This window comes from Acomys minous (assembly GCF_964271855.1).
Source record: "Acomys minous genome assembly, chromosome: 17".
NCBI lineage: Eukaryota > Metazoa > Chordata > Mammalia > Rodentia > Muridae > Acomys > Acomys minous.
In genome coordinates, this window is record NC_140500.1 from 31,224,447 (window position 1) to 31,245,242 (window position 20,796).

A 20,796-nucleotide genomic window follows, 5' to 3' on the forward strand; every position below is an offset into this window, starting at 1 on the left:
TTCTTGTATAATACAATTGTACTTTGTACATCTATATATCTTTTCTCTTTATAACTGAAATACATTTTTATACAACATGTACCTTAATTATTAACTCAGTTTGGTGCTCTCTGCTTTTTAGTTGAGGTTTAAGATAATCACATTTATTTCAATCATGGGTATAGTTAGCTTTAAGTATCTTTCTAACTCTATCTAGATTTGTCAGATTTTACTACTTTGTGTCATCTATCCTCTCCATTTTCCTCATTTTCTGTTAGCTTTTGGATTAATTGAATACATGTTTATTAGTTGTTTTAAAAGGTGTGTGTGTGTGTGTGTGTGTGTGTGTGTGTGTGTGTGTTATGAGTACAGTGCCCTGCAGAGCCCAGAAGGGAGTGTTGTATTCTTGAAGCCAGAGTCACAGGAATTGTGAGCTACCTGACATGGGTTTTAGGAACTGAACTCAGACCCTCTGCAAGAGCTGTATGTGCTCTTAGTGACTGAGCTGCTTTTCTACCCTCTAGCTGAGTACCTTTTTTGATTCTCTTTTTGTATTTTGTCAGCATATTAGCTCTAGGTTTTTTCTCTTATATTAGTAGGATCTGTAGCTCTCACTTACTATGCTCTATTTTCAGGGGATATTTTCCCACTTCACATGCAGGGTGCTCTGCAGAGTTGCAGGTCTGTTTTCCCCTTTTTGACCTTTGAGCCATGATGTACTCTAATTTTTCCAGTTTTTTTTTTCAATGTTTACTTATTTTTATTTTATGTGCTTGGGTGTTTTGTCTGTATGTCTTTAAACTACACGTGTACAGTATCCATGACATCCAGAAGATGGTTAGTGTCTTTGTTATCATGTAGGTGGTAGGAATCAAATTTAGGTCTTCTGGAAGAGTAAAGAGTGTTCTTTACCACTGAACCATAAATCTAAGCCTATTTTTCCATCAATTTTAAATACCATATTTCCTTGTAATCATTTTTGGTTAAGCACTTAATCTCTTTTAAAGAGTTATTGTATGTGTATGGTGTGTGTGTGTGTGTGTGTGTGTGTGTGTGTGTGTGTGTGTGTGTGTGTAGGTGAAGGCTAGAAGTTGATGTCAGGTGCCTTCTATGATGGTTCTCCCCACTGTGTACTGAGACAGGATTTTTCACTGAACCCAAAGCTCATTGGTTTGGATAGTGTGGCCCCATTTCGCCAACCGCATCCTGGAATTACAGGCAGGCCATCACTTACCTGTTTTAGGGGTCTCCACCTGTGTTCAGCTGGCTCCAATGCTGTGGGCCTATGAGGTGGTGTCACATAGCAGAGAGGGCACCATTGAACACTTTGTGGTGGCCAGAAAACAGAGAGAGCACAGAGAAGGATCCAGGACATTTGTAGCCCCCACAATGCACCCCATTGGCTTAGTTCCTCCAACCAGGCCCCTCCACACAGTCTGCATTTCCCAGGAACGCCACTGGATTAAGGCTCCGGCAGCAGCTTAATCTTAGTCCATTGATCAGTGCAGAACCCTTTTGATCCCATTGCCTCTGTAACTGGACCTACCAGCTGGGGCCTGAGTCTTGAACACATGAGCCATTGGAGACCATTCCTGTCCAGACCAGTGGCCTTATGTAACACAGAGTTTACACCTGACTACTATGGGGAAGACAAAGTTGCTCACTGCCATCCTTGTGGCAGAAGCCTTGCAGGTTCAGTGACTCAAGAAGCGGTGACAGGAGGATTGTAAAGTCAAAGATTGCCTGGGCTACAGAGCAATTTTAAGGCCTAGAAAAAATGTATGTGTATATATGTATGTACACACACACACACACACACACACAACTCTCCAAGCTAACAAGAAACACATGTGCACATTAGATTGCCCTCTGGGGCCCACCTACTGGCCCTGAGGTCCAGTGAACTTCCCAGAGCCTGCTGAGCAGATAAAGGCCATGCCAGGCCTGGCACCTGACTGCTGCTGGCTCCGCCCACTCCTCCTAGCCCATTCAGCTCTGGGTTCCTTCTCTTCTTATGTAATGACAGAATCCTAGGGCATCCCTCCTGGCGTGACAGTCCTTCTGACCCCTTCAACTGCCAGAAGGGAAACTAGAAGGTAGAGAAGTGGCTCAGTGGTTAAGGGCACTGACAACTCTCCCACAGGTCCTGGGTTCAGTTCCCAGTGGCTGCTCCATATGGCTGCTCACAATGACCTATAATTTCAGTTCCAAGGAATCCAATGCCCTCTTTTGACCTCTGTAGACACCAGGCACACACATGGTGCACAAACATAAATGTAGGCAAAGCACTCATACATATAAAATACAATAAAAGGATCAGAACCACCTTTGCCTTTCTTTTCTGCTCCATATACTCTGAAGCACCAGGTCAGTTTGGATCCCAGGCACCCAGAGGAAGAGGAGATGAGGAAGGCATTAGGTTCAATCGCTGTCCCCCGTGCCCCACCCCTTCCCTCACCTCTGCGGTGGGCTGACCTCCCACCTGCCAACAATGACAGCAAAGTGGAGTCCACAAGAAGTGTGGCAGTGCTTTTAAGTTCTAAACAAACCACAGTCTTCACAGCAACGATGTTCCCTGAGCTGAGGAAACGGGGCCTTGGACGTCCAGTAGTCAGGATTGAGAAGCCATTACCATTAAGGCCCTCAAGTGTTGCCAATGAGCATTCAAGAGACTGGCTCAAACCAGCACAGAGCAGCGTCCCTCACACGTAGCAAAGAATGCCTGTTTTGTCCTGGGGTGGGGACTCACCGGGCACCCGGTGACATCCAGTGCCATTCTCTTGGACCTGGCCAATAGTCTTGGCAAGCTGACATGAGTGTGTTTACAGTGAGGCACTGAGCTGAGCACCCTCTGTGCATCCCGCCCCACCCATGTGGGTTGTAAAAGGATTGCTGCTTGGCAACATTTTGTTTCAATGAATCGAAGCCAGGGATTAATAGAGTTCCAGAGCTGAGCTGCCTGCTTGGCAGGAGGTGGAAAATAAACAGAGCTTGAAGAAAGTTGATGTGTGTGGTAACAGCTTTTATAAGGAGCATGCGCAGATAAGGCTTGGGGGGGGGGGCACAGGGGTGAGTCCAGAATTCCCGGAAGTATCCTGGGCTCTGTCCTTGCTTGACCTCTTCTCAGCTGTAGGGTCCTTAAACTGCAACCAACTCTCTGAAAATAGCTCATCAAAGGGACTGGGAAAGTGACATGATGCACGTGGTGGGGGCAAGGTGTCCTATAGGCTCAAAAGACGCTCAAAGAACATCTGTAGCGATCCCAGCCCTGAACTGTATGTGCCCTATAGAAAGCTCATTATGAAAAAAGGGCCATGTGTACACATGCCTGCTAGGACAGTTACCCAGATTATGAATTGGCAAACTCGTCTACTTGATGGGTGTGGTTTGCAATCCCAGCCCAGTGGCATAGTGCTCTCCTAGCCATTCATAGATAAAGGCAGAGTGGAAGCATGTTTCCACCTGAAGTTGAACAGGGTCACTCTCTTCTGGGGTCAGCACTAATGTTGTTAACAGTGTTCTGGTGGTGTACCCAAGTCCACAGTTTTCTCATTCTGTGCTTCATTCATGCTGATGGTGTGGCTGTTTACAATGGCTGCCACCTGAAGTGCTGGGAAAAAAAAACTGAAAAAGTTTTTGGGAAGTGTGATGTTTTCACACATGGCACATGGTACAGTGCTTGCTGCTGTGACTTCAAAGCCAATGAATACACTCCCTATGCCTGTAATCCTGTAATAAAATGTCTGAGACATCCCGAAAGGTATGGAGGTTTGAATGAAAAGATGTGTTTGAACACTTGGTCTCTGGTTAGTGGAACAATTTTGAAGAGATGACAGAAGTTTTAGGAGGGGAGACTTGCGGAAGATGTGCACTACTCGGGGAGGGCTTTGCATCTATAGCCTTGTCTCACTTGCAGTTTGAGCTCTGGGCTTCCTGTATGTGGTCAAGATGTGAGTGCTCGAGCTTCTTGCTTGTGCCAGCATCCGTTACTCACCACTGTGGATACCTACATCACTGGCACTGTAAGGCAAAATAAACTGTTCCTTGAGTTGTTTTGGTTGTGACATTTTATCACAGCAACAGAAAAGTAACTACCACAAAGGGTTTACTTTAAATTGGAGAGATGGCTTAGCAGTTAAGAATGCTCTTTGCTCTTGCAGAAGACCTGTGTAGCTCGAAACCCCTGTAAATCCAGATCCAGGGGACCTGGCACTCTCTTCTGGCCTCCAAGGGCGCTGCACTCATGTGCAAAATGCTAATACACACATACACATAAATGAAAATTGAGGAGAAAAAAAAAGAAATTCACAAAATGTTGGCTAAGTATGGTGGCACACTCTTACATTCCCAGAGGCAGGCAAATATCTGTGAGTTCAAGGCTTATCCGGACATATATAAGGAACCTTGTCTCAAAACAACAACAAACTGTTTGCTTTAGCTCATACCTTCAGATGTTTCGGTGTCTGCTTTATGCCTGAGGCAGCTCAACATCATAGCATCATGGTTAGAGAGGGAGGAGGCAAGGGACAGAAGAGGGCTGTTTACCTCATAGCAGGTAAGCCATGAAAGAGAAGATAAGGACGAGCCAAACTCTCTGCTTCTGTTCCCAGTGACTTGAGGTGACAGAGCTTACTTGAATCAGAGAACTCAGAGTACCAGGAGAGTTTCTATGGTTACTGTTCCTTTTTTTTTTTTTTTTTTTTTTTTTTTTTGGAACAGTTTGGTTTGGTTGCTTTTCTTTTGGTTTTGTGATGGGGGTTTCACTCTATTGTGGTTTCTTTAAAAACCTAGTTTTTGTTTGTTTGTTTTTTCTTTATTCCCAGGTGTGGGATAAGAGGCTGCTTCAAAGTAGGTGATTATGCTTTACCTCATGCACTAGCAATGTGTGATCTTTGCCGGCAGTAGATAGTTTAATTCTGGAGACTCTGAAGAGAGTATAAATGGGAGAGCCCTGAGAGGGCCTGTGGCAGTTGCTGTTCTCCATGCTGCCCCCCCTCCCCCGCTACTGGTTTGTCCTGCTGCTGCATCTGCTATTGTGTTTGCTATTGCTGGATTACTGGTTTGCTGGTTTGCTGGAGATTCTGACAGACAAAGACTGGGCCTGCCTCAAAGAACTCTACATCCCTAATCAGCAGGAAGTAGTCTATAGAGGTCTACACTCTCCCTTCCTCTCTAACTTTTCTCTCCTACCTAGTGTTGGGTGTTTGAAAGACATTAGGGTGGAATAAGGGTTTGAAGGGAGGTAGAGGTATAAGAATCCAATAAAATAGATTAAAAAAACACTCCAATACTCTATAGCTCTAGCTGGCCTGAAACACACTATTGTAGACTAGGCTGGCTGTCTACATCATCATTCTGGCCTTAAGCATTTTCATGTCTCTAAAATGAGTTAAAAAAGAAAAATTAGTTAGGGGATTGCCTCTCCACACTTGGGAGGTGGAGGCAGGAGGATCAGGGCTCTAAGGCCATTTGCTATTATATAGTGAGTTTGAGGCCAGTCCTGGCTACATAAGACCCTGGTTGGGGTGTGGAGTTTCAGAAAAGAGTAGAGTTAGGATTCTCACATTTTGACAGTTACTGTGATTGTTGAATACTTTCACAAAGGCCATAAAGGCAGGATGGAGCCTATTAAATCTGTGCCACTGTCAATGTCATCACCTTGTTCCATGAATGTCCCCCTCCGCTGTAGCCAGGCTCCCCCTTTTCTACCTTCCTCCCTCTTGTGGATCCCCATCTTTCTCAGGATAAAACCCAAGGTTCACCCTGTGCAGCCCTGGGTGCAGGTCCCTGCCCACATCTCTATTTTTGACAGATCCCACGTGACCCCTTATTCTTGGATTTAATGACATGATGATCACTCAGGTCCTCCAACATACTGTATGTACCCTGTCTGTTTCAGGTCCTTTGCACATGACAAGCTGCCCCTATGCCCATACCTACCCATCTTGTCCCAACACTTTTTCCTGTTTCATCTGTCCATACTTGAGCCCCACTTTGTCATTTTTTCCCAATGTTACTGGCCCTAAGAAGAAGTGGGCTCCAAATGTAGCTCTTAATTTGCCTCCTCCTTTCATAGCCTGTGTCTGGAGACCTCTCTCATTTATTTGCATGAGTATATGCTAAATGGGCACCAGATGATTTTTTTTAAAAAGCCCTGTAAGGCCAAACTCTGGGGCCATATAACACCACTGTGTCGCCAAAGCACAAGGTGAGCCCAGCACATTGGAGGCACTCACCAAACACTTCACAGTTCAGAAAAACACTTGTCACTGCTGCACCCTGGGGAGAATCCTAATGAGGAATGCCCCAGCCCTCCCATGCAGTTAATAGACAGGACAGATCTACTGACCTTGTAGGTTGTCACAAAAGTGAAGCTTCACCTGTTGGAAGCTATGGGGCTTGGAGGATCAGTTAGAGCACAAAGTCAGTGAGGGTTGGGCCTGGGCTCCAGCCCCTCCCTGCTGCCTAAGCCCCTCCCTGCCGCCTCTGCCTTGTGCTCTCATTCTGTCTGTCTGTCAGTTCCACAGTGCTGTTTGCAGTAAGGGGATGCTGCAGCTGAGGGCCTTAGCATCTGGCTTCATCACTCTCCCTGCCTCTTTCCCTTTATAGGAGCTGGGTCCAAAAGCAGAGGAAGTAGGGGCCCAGGCTGGACCATGTTCAGGGCCTTTACACACCCCTACAAAAGGGGCTCTCTGCATGGAGCAGCCAGTCTACCTGCCCAGCATCCCTGCAAAGGGTAGCCTTAGCATCCCTCAGCCATACAACACTGAGAGTGAAATTAACTTGACCCAACGCTCCTGTGTTTGACATGGGGAAACTGAGGCCCGTCCCTGAGTCACAGAATGGGTATCAAAAGCAAAAAGGAAAACCAAAAGCTCTGGACTCTCTGGCTACGACACCCATCCTGGCCTCACGGCTCCCTAGTGAATGGGGTATGGGAAGATGCTGTGTCTACCTGTCTCCCATGGGATAAGAGATGTCACCACACATTCTCTGGTCTCGGAGGACTTTCTTCAAGTTCTGTACAGAGTGGAAACATCCATGGATAGGTGAAGTGGGGCAGGTGATCGTAAGTGATCAGAGATGCTGTGGTTATTCACTCATGTATCCACTCATCCATTTACCATCTGTCCATGCCCTTCTCTCTCTATCTGTGTCTCCAGCTACCATCCATCCATCTAATCTAATCATCCATCTACCACCTGTCTATCCTCCCATCCACTCAGCCACTCATCACATGACAATCCGTCCACTCACCCACTCTACATTGATCCATTATCCATGCACCAATCCACTCATCCATTCACCCATTCACCCATCATCCATCCAAGTATCCACCCATCATCTGTCTCCATCTACTCACCCATCCATCTACTCATTCCCTTCTTTCTCCATCCATCCATTCATCTACCCATCTATCTCTTTCCTTGTCTGTATCGTCTCCACTCACCCATTCATCCACCCACCCACCTGCCCCCCTTTCTCTCTGTTGTATATCGGTCTTCCATCCAGGCATTTAGGCATGCCCTTTTGTGACTGTCACTGAGTGCTGCTGACTCTGTGACTGGCTTCCTGGGAGATGAGCAGGCTCATCTGCAGCTTCCTCAGAGCTTGAAGAACCCTGACAGCACAGGGCAAGAAGCTTCATTTCCCATGTGTTGAGATGGTTGTATTAACAGAGGAACCTGCTCTTGGCCTCACAAAGAGACAACCAAACAGAAGAAATGTGCAGTCACTATCCCTGAGAGCTTTGTCTCAGCTTTTGCTGTAAACACTGGCTGCTGAGCCTGTCAAGGGTCCTGACTTGTGTATGGGCATTTAGTGTACCTGTGTGAGCTATGGCAGATTTCTAGAGCCCAGTCCTTCACAGCCCTCCCTCTAGAGGTGCCAGTCAGAGTGCCTACACCGAAACCCCTGCCTGACTTTATTCAGATAAGCTAGTTTATTGTTGTTGCTGCTGTCATTGTTACCAAAATAGTCTTATTTTAGAATGAAGCTTCATTGCTACCATAAATGGACAAACCAGCAATAATAAATAGAAAATAGCAACTAGGAAATTTGAAGAAGAACCTGAAAGCCCAGAATTTGGGAGGTAGAGGCAGGAGGATCAAGAGTTAAAAGTTACTCTGCTACAAAATGAGATAGAGGCCATCCTGGGCTACATGAGGCCTTAACTTTAAAACATTTGGAGAAGGCTAGCAGCTAGGATCCTTAAATTCTGGGTGCAGAACACTTCCTGTCTGTAGGAGGCCACACTCCCTACTTCTGAATGATCCCCAGGAAGCTGGCGAGTGGATCAACCACCCACACTGAACTGACACCTTCTCCTCAAGTTCCCACAGTACACCACCTGTCACTAGGGGACAACAGAGATAGGTCACCACTGAAGGCCCCTGAGTGACATGGGGTCACTCCTACTCTAGAGGGAGCTCTGAGTGCCGCCCTGTGGATACCCTTGAGCTGGCCCCACTGAGACCTCCAGGAGGAGGTCAGGAAGTGGAATGGATTCTGTAACCCAACCTGATGGGTGTGCATCAGGCCCTGACCTCTGAGGAAAACCAATACAGACAGCAGAACCAAAGCCTTGTGAGTGTCAGGTATAGCCCTCCTTCCCAAAGAACTTGACCCTGGCCATGACACCCCTAATCCCCAATGCCCATGTACCAGGCCCCCAGATGTGGCCTTTTGAAAGCCTCACAGTATGGTCAAGTCTAAGCAGATACACCTTGCTCAGCCCTGCCTCTGCCCAGTGACCCATGCAGACCGTTCCTCCTCTGATAACATGTGTCTGAGGAACCAGAAGCCCCAAGCCTGGGCTAGGCTGGGCTCCAGCACCCCTCCATGTCCCCTGACCCTCCTCTGGAGCAGCAGAGGTAGTATCAATTGTGTCCCTTATCTGAAAAAAAAAATGTCCCACGATGGGCTCAGATTTCAGAAGGGTATTTGGGATCTGAGAACTGCCACTGGCTCTATTCAGACACAAAGAGGCCCACTTTCTCCTTTGGCCTTGGCTCCTGCCAGGTGCCAGCCAAGAGGAGGGTTGTCCCTGCCCTGTCCCTACCCCAATCAGAACAACCCAGCTAGGGAAGGCAGGGAAGACTGGCAAGGGCTAGCCAGTGCAACACGGCACATACCTCAATCCATCCTCCATCTTTCCATCCAGTCATGGCTGATGTTTGACACTCGAGCAAGGGAGAGCCCTGTGAGCTGCCTAGAGATCAGCGCTTGCCAAGGCCACCTTGGCCCTGGTCACACGTTCTAATCATGTTGAAGTAGTGTCCCCCAGTAGTTCCTCCTCAGGAGCACATGGCCTGCTGCTGTAGAGAAAACAGGCCTGCTAGTGCAATGCAGAGATTTAGGGGATGGAGAGAATAGGAGCGGGAGGGGGCATCCACACATCTTGGCCAGAAATGAAACAGGAACGTTGTGAAGAGAGAGAGGGTGAAATTCCACACCCCAGATTCTTATTGGCAGAGTGGGCAAGGTGCCTGAGACATCAGTGGAGCCGCCTCTCCTCAAGGCACACCCTGTGGAATGCTAGGTGATTCCAGAAGAGATCCTGACTGAGATCAAGTAGGGATGGGAAAGGCCGGGTCGGGCCAACCGAAGTTGGCATCCATCAGACAGGACTTTGATGTATTTGTTCTCTTGTGAAATTAACAAAGAGGCTCAGGTGCTCGGCATGAGACAGTCCTTCACATATTCCACTTGTGGTGTCAGATTTAGAGAATGCTGAAGATTAGTGTTCCCCAAAGCTCATTCTTGTGACTTAAATGTAACCCAAACCCCAGCCCACAAGCAGGGACACTCAAGCCCGAGACAGGTTGACATTTTCCCAGCATCCTACCAGAAGCCCTGAGATAAGGACCTAGGACTCCTGGAAACAGGCTTTGGTGGGGGAGTATATAGGCTGGGTCTTGGGAGCTACTAGCATGTGAAATAGTGGGTTTCACATGGGCTGACTCAATCCTGGAGGAAGCAGGAGTCCTGCTGAAGATCCAGGGAACATGAGCCAGTACCCTATGATTTGATGGGCCAGCCAGAAGAAAACCAGGTGCATGCTGGAACCTCATTGCCTCCCTATCTGCCCAGAGGGGACCTCAGGGTTCCCCTAAGTTTAGTCCCTATGGACTTGCAAAAAGTGCTATTGCTTTAAGTGTATCCCCAGGTGCCCTATTCCAAGAAGCCTCCTGATTGGCACCATACTGCCTTCCTACTTCACCTACCCAGATGACTGCTCTTCGGTGACTTTGGCCTTTACCCCACTCTTCCCTGTAGGCTTTTCGTTTAGCCCCTGTGGCACCCCCTTGTAGCTGCTGCAGAGTGGAAAGGGTTAAACTTCACACACAGGTCACCAGTGCCTTCCTTGTAGCCTCTGGCCTGCCACTCCCTCAGACTTAGCCATGCCACCTCTGTCCCAGTGCACAGAGGAGAGGCCTGTGGCTGAGGAAAGGAAGCTCCCTTAGGAACAAGGCCCCCAGCACTGCCCTGTTTCCTCTTCCTGGTCACTGTGACATCAGGGTCCCCTGCATTCTGCCTGATACCACAGGGCCATGCTTCTCTGCAGTGCTACTCAGCTGCCCTGAGGCCTGGGCTGCAACTGTGCTCTAAGGACGCTGTCCCCCCTCAACTGGCTGACTGGATAGAGATCAGGGTGATAGGGAGTCACTTGCAGTTCAAAAGGTCATGGAGTATGAGCTGACTGACACTTGTGACAAGCTCTGGCTTCATTCCTACTTCCCCATCCTGAGACCTAACTCCATCCTCAGGTCTCTCCAGAATCTTCTATGCTAGAAGGTTAGGGAATGGGTCCCTACAGAAGCTCCTCTCCCAGCCTTTGTCATTATTCATAAACAGAAAAATGTGGTTACAGGTTCATAGCCATGATCAGTGAGGACAAAACCTTAGCTGAGATGACACCCAAGAACTTCCCTCCTGGACTGAGAGATGGGGTCTCCTTTCCTTCATAATAAAAAATTCACCAGCCAAGGCAGATAACTCATCAATCTTTCATCCCGGTCCTTGCTGGGGGAGATGGGACACCACAGTGAACCAGAACTGGCTGCCTACAGCCTGGGGACAACACCCCCATCCCCATGAGCTCAGGCTCTTGGGTGACAATAAAGCCTTGGGGCTTCCCAGAAAGGGCACTAGGCAGGACAAGTGGCCGATTCTGTGCTTTCTGCTTGCTATAGGAGAGCAGAAAAGGAATATGTGGATAGAATATTACTCAGCCATTAAAAAAAGAATGAGATTCCCATCACTGATGGTAAAGTGGATGCAACAGGAGAACCTGGGGTTGAGTGAAATAAATCACATGCAGAGAGACAAATACTGTTTGTTCTTAGCGTTGAAAAGTTGATCCAGCAGAATAGCATAGGATAGTAGTTACCAGAGCCTAGGGAGGATGGGGGAAGGATACAGGACCTTGATGGGCACAGGGTACTGCTGGGTAGGAGCATCTCCCAATGGCTACAGAAAGCTGACTGTCAGCCATACAGTATCTATTTTGATATAACTAGCAGAGAAGATGGTGAGTGTTCTTAACACAGAAATGATGTATGCTTAAGCTGATGGGCATGGCAGTGACCCCACCAGATCAACACACGTGATATTCACATATTGAAGTGCCACCTCGCACCCTATGAATCTGTACAGCCTGTCTGTGGAGAGGAAGTATCAGGAAGCATTACAATGGTTGTGTGGGCACAATCTCAACTGGGCACCACATGTGAGGACCCCCGTGCAGGGCAGGCTTGGCACCACCAGCTGCCAACTGACTATGCAGTGTCTGTGTTGCCCTAGGGCTAACCTGCCCTGTCTGCACATTCTCCACAGCTTCCCTGGGACTCCTCCTCTGTATTATGAGATCAGCAGTATTAATAGTAATATACCTAAAATTAAAACAATCCAGAACATTATCTCAGTAGACAGAGTGAAGATACAGATGAGGATAATGGGCACTTTAAACAAACAAAATTTACTAGATCGACTCTGATTCCTATGTATTTACAACTATTTGTTCTCTATGAACTGTTTTGTGTTTGGAGGACTTAAATTATCTTTTCATTTTAATCTTTCTACTGGCCAGATTTATTTTATAGCTATAATCTGGTGTGGTGAGGCTGGTTCTAATCCTTAAGAAAGATTGGCATTTCATGAGGTCCTCTGGGTATATAGTATAGATATATTATGGCTTTCAGTTTACCATTTCTATGGGGCTCTTGAATATGTGGAAGAGTGGGTCTCTGACTCCTGTGCCTTTTCTTGGGCTCTTTTCCTTCTGATGGTCTGCCTTGTCCAATTTCAGTGTGATTGCCTCTGTTCTATCTTAATTTTCATTTTGTCGTATTTAGTTGTTTCCTCTCTTAGAAGCCTGTCCTTCTTAAATGGGAATCAAAAGGGAATGGATCTGGGTGAGAGGGGAAGAGAGGAAGGCCTGGGAGAGACGGAAAACTGCAATGAAGACATATTGTATGAGAAACAAATCACTTTTGAGAGAGAGGGAGGGAGAGAGGCTCAGCCTCAGCCTAGTGGTTGAGGGCAGCCTTGATGGAACAATGAAAGTCAGTCCACAGTAGCTGCAGCCAGGAGGGAGGGACAGCCCGCAGGCAAACAGACCCTAGGTTCTGCCACTTTCTGGCCACTGCAACCTTTGCCTTTGTCCTTGGTTTTCCCAGCTGTGAAAGTCAAGCGTTTGAGAAACACTTGGCTTTCCTCTGGTGTTGGGTTCTGGAGGCCTGGCAGGAGATTACTGCTTGTCTGCTCATCTTTTGCCCAGAAGAGCTCTAAGGAGGGTGTTTGGACTGCCTGCTCTGGCCCGTGACTACCCTACCCACCAAAGGCCTTATGTTCCTGTGACTCCACACCTAGCTCTCTGTGAACTCAGGCCAGGTGGCTTTTCCAGGAAAGGGACAGCCTGGCTCAGGTCTGAGAAGAACAAGAAGGGACACCATGACAGGGAACAAACAATGCGGTAGCAGGAAAGATTAAAGAGCAGGACTCTGGGCTGGGAGGAAGGTGAGAAACAGAGGCCCACGGTGCAGGCTGAGGCCACCAAGCAGAGCCAAGAGGGTCAACGTGCCCAGTGCTGATACATAGTCATAAGGTAGAAGCCAGCTTTGGGGACCATAGCGTTTAGTTCCTGGAGGCTTGTGACCTGAGGGGTATGGAGAGAGCGGGCTCTGTGATGAGTAGGGAGTAAAGGTGCAGGGGCACAGGGGCACAAGGCCAGCTGTCTGGTGTTTGCCCACTAGGATCTGCTCCTTGCCATCTTTCAGCCTTGTCACATGCCTGGAAGTGTCCTGGGTAGACTGTTTCACTGTTGTCTTCCTGTTACATCCAGCTGATGGAAAGCTCTAGAAAGATTGGAGTAAAGGTATGGGTGGAGAGACACTATAAAGTGTCTAGTCTTCTTCTCTTGGGATCACCTGGAAACTGGTGTTTGTGTGACAGCAGGTGTCTGCTCCTCACCACCCTCCCTGGGCCTCGGTATGGAACTCTACTCCCACCCCATCCAAACCAGAGACACCAGGACAGGAATCCCCAACCTGTGCTGCTGCTGAGGGGCCCCCTGCCTACACCTGTGCCATCCCTAGAGGACATGGTAGCCTCACATCCCTGATTGGCCCCTAGAGTCGGCTATACACATCATGCCCTTCTATTTGCACTGGTTCTTCTCACCCTTCACCTCCCAAAGAACAGGTCCAGCCCTCTCAATTCCAAGCCCCGCAAGCTAGCTTCTGACCTCTAATTGTTCATGGCGGCATGTGTGATCCCACACACAGACATCATTGTCCTGGCTGGTTATTTCACAACTTGACCCAGCTAGAGTCATCTGGAAAAAGGAACCTCAATTGAGAAAATACCTCTGTCAGATTTGTGTGTTATTTAGTAATGATTGACATGGGTGGGCCCAGCCCACTGTGGGTGGTGCCTACCTCTGGGCAGGTGGGCCTGGACTGCATAAGGAGGAAGAAGCTGTCAGCAATGGATCCCGTCAGCCTCTGCTTCATTTCCTGCGTCCAGGCTCCGACCTTGAGCTCCTGCCCTGACTTCCCTCAGTGATAAAGTGTGACCCGAGAGATGTCTCCCCAAGCTGCTTGGGGTCATGATGTCTTATACAGTAACAGGAACCATAACTAAGACAATTATACGTACACAAAAAAATTATGTTAACGTTTTTCAATTTAAATTTAAAAATTACGATCTGAACCCTTGGCAGCCGAGCCGCCTGATGTGCCTTTTTGCTTTTGTCTTCCTGCAGGGTTCGCCACCCTCGGAGTACGGAGCTCACAGCAGTGGAGGAGACAGGTGAGTGTGAGCGGCTTGCCCCTGTGCGCACATGCCAGCTCTGCTGAAGGCCTTGATTGAGAATTGCAAACCCGTGTGTGTGTGTGTGTGTGTGTGTGTGTGTGTGTGTGTGTGTGTCCTACCACCTGGATACTCTGCTCCTGAGAAGGGGGGATGGGGGAGGGGCAGGGGGAGGGGCGGGCCCGTGGGTGGTGCGTGTGAAAGTTATAGTTTGGACTGATTTTCTGGCTCTCTACTTTGCCTGGAGTTCTATGGGCCCTGAGAAATGCCTCTCAAAAACCAATGTGCTTGTGTGGATATGTGGCTATCTTATCAGCCATTCAGCCATAGTATCTTTTCATTACATCAGATTCATCCCATTATCATCACATTGAGGCCAAGAGGCTTTTTAAAAGCGGGGTTGGGGGAGGGGGTGTCAGGACCTTGAGAAAGCAAAACACTAAGCATGGAGCCTGCTCTACAAGGACTTGGGAGCCTGCCAAGGAAATTCCCTGGAACCCACTGACTGCTCTGGGCTAGCTACTTTTTGGCCTCTGTCCTCTACAGGACAAGAGCTCTGTGGGCTAGCCTGGGCCATTCACCCTCATGAAAGGTGTCTAAGGCTCCAAGGTACTTGTTTACAAACAAAGGTTTATCGACACGGTGCCTATGCCTGGGGGCCACCTTGGGCAGGCAGCGGCTTCTCTCTTGCCTGGTGGATGTGTGTGAAGCTGGCACTCCTCCCACAGGGGAAGGGTGGTAGCTGGAGGGTGTTTGACAGGAGGATAACCTTCCCTTGCCACCTGGCTGGCTAGTGAGCCCTAAATTGGTTTTCCATGGCACTCTCTGTGGGAAATGGGGAAAGAAGCCTAGAAACTTCCATCCAATCACCCATGGGGTGGCTGTGACAATTGTCAGGTATGGCTATGGTGCTATCGGCAAGGATGGCTTCTGTGCGCCACGATCCATGTAAATGGCATGCCTAAAGCTCCTGTTTCTATTCAAACGCCATCTGCACTGGTCTGCAAAACAGGCCCTATTTGTTGTAGAAATGGTCTGACTGGATTGGCCCAAGCAGGGGCCCCCAGGTCTTGGCAGCTGGGACCTTGCAGCTCTAGCAAGTGAGAGTGGGGCTGGCCTCTGTAGTTCTGGCAAGAGAGATTTGGTAGTCACCTGAGCAAGTCATGGTTGTTCTCTGGACACTACAAGGACCTGGTTTGGCACTTAGGCTTAGGTCCGAGGACAAGGCCTAAAAGGAACTGCATCAAAGGAAACTCATAAGGGTGTAAAAAAGAGTCTCTCATCAGCTCAACCAGAGGACAAGGTGGGAGGAGACAGGTGGAGAGACCTGAGGTCAGGCCACAGCAAGGAGGAAGGATTGGACCCCAGGCCCACACATCATCACCCTACCTGGAGACAGGAGATAGAATGCGCCTCCCAGCTTCACCCACTTCTCTCCAGGAGTATGCTGAGGGGTGTTGTTCTCCCCTGCCTTGTCTGTGTGACATGTCCAATCAGTGCATCCTCCTCCATTACCCCATGGTAATGGAGTTAACGTAGTCATGAGTGTTTGTAACCCAGAAGAGCAAATGGCAGGTGGGCATGTTGGCCATCACAAGTCTTTAGCATGTGAGCCTCTCTGGTTCAACCTCCACAGATATGGGCAGCCCCCATTCTCTGGCCTGGCATACCGGAGCCTTGTCATGCTTGTAAGAAGGCGCCATGATGGTCTGAGAGCATCCTACCAGCTCCCCGGGCTGGAGCAGAGACCAGTACTTATGGATACTGCCTCAGCATTGTGGGTAATGTGTGAGCCCCTGGTCTTTCCTGTCATGTAGAGGCAAATAGCAGACACTCAGACTTCTCCCTTTCCATCTACAAAATGGCTCCCCACTCCACAGTGTCAGAAAAGCACCCAGGCCACCCCTTTTCCTTATGCCCCATTGCCTCTTGTCTTCTCCTGTCTCCCTTCCTGGAATTCTTATTTAAAGGGCACCTTCATTTCAGCCAGTGACTGGGAGCCACTTTCTTGTGATGACAATGGACCCAGGTTTCTCTTCCTTTTCCCTTTTATCTTTGGGAAATGTTTATAATTATGCCACAGACCCTAGGAAATTGTCACACCCTCACCCTGCAATGTGCCTTAATGACTAGAAAGTGTTGGCACTTCCTCTTTCACAGTGTCAGTAACTCCTAACTAGTAATCCCCCTTCCAGGAAGCCCGCCCCGAGGAAGCTGCCTGAGACGTGTACAAAGATGCATTCAGGAGGATGTTTATCAGGGCGTTTTTATGTTAGTTAAAAATAGAAAGAAGTGCATGCCCAAGTAGGGCAGATTGCAGACTCTACTGAGCCACCTGCAGATATGGAAGATTCTGGAAGGCAGCCATTGAAAACTGCTTGAGAAAAACCTTTAATAATGTAGGGAACACCGTCATATTTCAGAGTTAAGGGGAAAATGCAGTTTTTGCCAAAATTATGTTTCTGTAAAAATATGGGAAAGAACACAGGTTAGAAAAAAGAGCCAAGGAGGAGGAAGGGAGGGAGGGAGGGAAGAGGAGGAAGGGCGAGGAAAACAGGGAGGAGGGAACGGAAGAAAACCATAGACAACTTTGCAGGGGGCATGAGGAGTTCATTTTCTTTGTTGTTCTTTTTTCTGTGATCCCTCAGTTTCCCATGGTGATTTATTCAGCATGTACACATTCACAGAACAGTTACCACTCAGCCACACGTCTGCCCCACCTATAGGATCCAGTGGGCATTTTACAATCTGATGTATGAAGTAAATGTAGTCTGATACTTTTCCTTCTAAAGTGTTTCTTTCTCAAAACCTTTTTTTTTTAAAGATGTGTTTATTTGTATTTCACGTATATGAGTGTTTTGCCTGTGTGTGTATATGTGAACCATGTCTGTGGAATTCCCTCAGAAACCAGAGGAGGACATCAGATACCCTAAAACTAGAGTTACAGAGAGTTGCAAGCTATTGTGGGCGATGGGAACAGAGCTCAGGTCCTCTGAAAGAGCAGCTGGTCTCCATGCCACCCCTGGAGCTGTGACTCTGAGGGCATTGGCTTGGAGAGTGTGACTGTGCTGCCCAGTGCCGGGGAGGGTACAGCGTAAGCAGTAGAGGTTTATTCTCTTGTAATTCCAGAGACTGGGAGTCCAAGTTCAAGGTGTGGCAAGTTAAGTTCCTTTTGAGGGCTGTGTACTGCTGTCCTCCCCGTGGTCCTCCTTGGTGATGTTGGTGTTTTGTTTTCTTCTTAAAAGGACCACTTGGATGGGATGTGGGTCCACACTCACTACTTCATTTTAATTCATATCCCTCTGCCTCTAATTAGGATGATTTACAGTGGGGTTCCCTCCTGATTGACTCCCCTAATGGAGACATGGATACTGAGAAATCACTAGCACACCTCACACACTTAGCATCGTAGTTTGCAGCACAGCATACATCCTCAGAGGGCCATGGTCCCCACACTGATCACAGGGTGCTATGACCAAGTGCCATGGCAAGCATTACCAGAGACTATGCCATCCTGGGGTAGTTGAGGAACATGCCAGAAGCATAGTAAAGAGAAAAAAACTAATTTAATTTTCATCTTAGGTAAGATATCTCCTGCACATAGGCAGGCTCCTGCACATAGGAAGAGACTTGGGGCTTCAGCAAGTAAGCCAAGAGAAGTGTTCAGTCTACAGCAGAGGTGCCCTGTCCAGGTGACTTTAGCCACTTAGTTGACAAAGCCACTCTAAGTTTGGAGAGGGAGCAGGAGGGAGGTGGTTCATTGTCCACTCCGAAAAACTCGTGGGAGGAATGGTGTGACCCCCAGCTAATCCTGTACGTGACTGACCTCAACCTATCCAGCAAGACCAGGAGCAGCAATGTGACCAACTATCTATCCCCAACTAAGCCCATCACTAGAGTTGGCCACCCGAAAGACATAGTAAAATCACTCACTGCTTACACATTCATTCTGTTTGAAATCCTGAAGCCTTTGAGGTAAGAAACACCGATATAAAAAAAAAAAAACATTAAACACTTACAGTTGTGGTCTAAATGTTAAAAACCAGACCTTAAAAAGTAATTTTTCTCCATGTCAACTCAAAAGTGATTTTGATTTATAAAACCAGTGGCAGAAAGAAAGAACAGGCCAGTTGTATCAGTCACTCTCTGTTGCTGTAGCAACATATCTAAGGCTGTATACTTTATAAAGAAAAAGGACATGTTCAAGCCCTCCCATTAAGAGAGACCTTTTGATCCTGCAGTCAGTCCGGGTAGGGGTGGCAGTTGACTGATTTCACCCTGAGTCCCTCCGTGGCTTTTTCATCCTGGCCTGCGTGGTACACTGTCCCAGCTTCGGTGTGTCATCTACTCACAAAGCATTCTTTGCTTTAGCACAGACTGCTAGAAACTGCCCAGTCCTTCCGTGATTCCTTCCACGTCTCTGTGAATAAATCTTCATTTAAGGTGGTTAGAAAGTAAAGTGCTGTGCTTACTGTGTTTCTGAGTAGCAGGTTGTCCGTGAGTCACCTTTGCTAGCCGCATCTAGGAAAGGCATTTATTTTTAACCTTGACAGCCCGTGCCTCTTGAGAAGCACAGAGGTGATGAGGCGGATGGGCCCTCAGGGAGGAGGAGTGGTTGTTGTTGTTGTTGTATGATGTTGTTTTATTACTTATAGAACAAAGAAAGTCAAAATAATCAAAATGTTTATAGAATGTATTGGCGGGGGTCCACAGGTGTGTTACATGCCAACTGCAGCTTCCTCTTCTCCCTCTTCTCCCTCTCCTCCCAATCCTCCCCCTCCCCTGTCCCTCTATCTACTTCTCCCTTTCTCTTCAGAAAGGGACAGGCCTCCTATGGATATCACCTAGCCTTGGCAATATAAAGTTGCAGTAAGACTAGAGGCATCTTCTATTGAGGCTAGATGAGGCAGACCAGTTAGGGGAAAGGGTCCCCAAATCAGGCAACAGAGTCAGACACAGGCCCCTGCTCCCACTATTAGGAGTCCCACATGATGACCAAGCTATACAATTGTTACCTATGGGCAGAGAGCCTAGGTCAGTCCCATACATGCTCTCTGGTTGGTGGTTCAGTCTCTACCAGTCCCTGTGGACCCAGGTGAGTTGATTCTGTTAAGTTTTCTTGCAGTGCCTTTGACCCCTCTGGCTCCTACAATCCTTCCTCACCCTCTACCACAGGGTTCACCAGGCTCCACCTAATGTTTGGTTATGGGTCTCTGCATCTGTTTTATCAGTTGTTGGGTGAAGGCTCTTTGATGACAGATATGCTAGCTCCTGTCTGAAAGTATAGCAGAATATCATCAATGTGTCAGGGGTGGGCTCCTCTCATGCCATGAGTCTCAAGCTGGAGTAGTCATTGCTTGGCCATTCCCTCAGGGAGCAGGCTTTCTATTGGAGGAGACAGACCATGAGCAAATGGATCCATATGTGTCAGATGCCAGGGACCATCCTGAAGGATGCAGGCAGTGAAAGGATGTGATGGAGGGGGAAGGATGGGGGAAGGGACTGTTTTATATAAGGGGGTCAGGTGAGCTTCCTTGCCTCTGGGGCCAAAATGAAGCATCATGAGGATTTAGGATAGGCTACAAGGGGCTCTGGGGGAGACATCCCCTCAGAGCTATTTGTAGAGTATATTGTAGGCTTCAGTAGAAGCAAGAGACCAGGAAATGGGGTGTTTCTGACAAACTTATGAGGAATGATGGTGGCAGGACCAGGGCAGGGGAGATGACCATGTTTGGAGCCTCTGGGAAGGTTGAATTGATGAGACATACTGTGATCGTTGGTGTAAGAAAAGAGGGAGCCGGGAAGACAAGGGTGACTCGGGTACTCTAATGCCAACTGACATCCTGCACTCCCTTCTAGGACTGTCCACCAGGAACTAATGGCGATCTCCCAAGTTCAAAGTTTACTAAGTCCCCGGTGAGACTGACTCCGCTCAGGTGCCACTCATAAGTGGAATCCCTAGACTATTGCACTTAAGATGAATTTGGAGTCCCATACCCTTTTGGCAAGATAATTTGGTTGAACATCTCACAGGACACATAAGTGTAGTTGTCATCATACTGTGGTGTAGTTGTCTATGACAACTCAAGTCACTCAGGTGCTGACTACACACAGGGTGAGTTCTAAGTGTGTGCTGAAGGCATGGCCCATGCCCATGAAGTAGGGCACCTTCCCATCCTGGGACATGGATGTGCTATGTAGCCAGGACCATGCTGAGTCCTCCTGTCCTTAGTTTGCAACAAAGTGTCACAAACCATAAGCCCTGAGATAGCACTCTATCACTGGCCCTCCCTGTGACACTGGCCGATTCTAAACGCACACCTTCTGCCCGTGCCTCTTCTATACTCAGGCACACATGTGTCTTCTGTACTCAGATTGTATCGTAAGTCTCACATCTCTCAGCATAAACCCACCTCTTATCTATGAGGCTTGTGACAGTAAGGACATTCTCCTCACTTGCAAAAAATTCAGTACCTCAAGGGACAGAAACCATTTTGTTTTCTT

General features: G+C 48.1%; 1 protein-coding gene across 10 annotated transcripts in view; it reads left to right on the forward strand.

Annotated features, from left to right (window-relative positions):
* ATP2B2 (ATPase plasma membrane Ca2+ transporting 2) overlaps nucleotides 1-20,796 on the forward strand; it is a 298,195-nt gene that overhangs the window by 41,539 nt on the left and 235,860 nt on the right. For all 10 annotated transcript variants that reach the window (XM_084766143.1, XM_084766141.1, XM_084766146.1 and 7 more), the window contains exon 2: nucleotides 14,246-14,292. The gene's annotated coding sequence lies outside the window, so the exon portion shown is untranslated. The remainder of the gene's footprint in view (nucleotides 1-14,245; nucleotides 14,293-20,796) is intronic.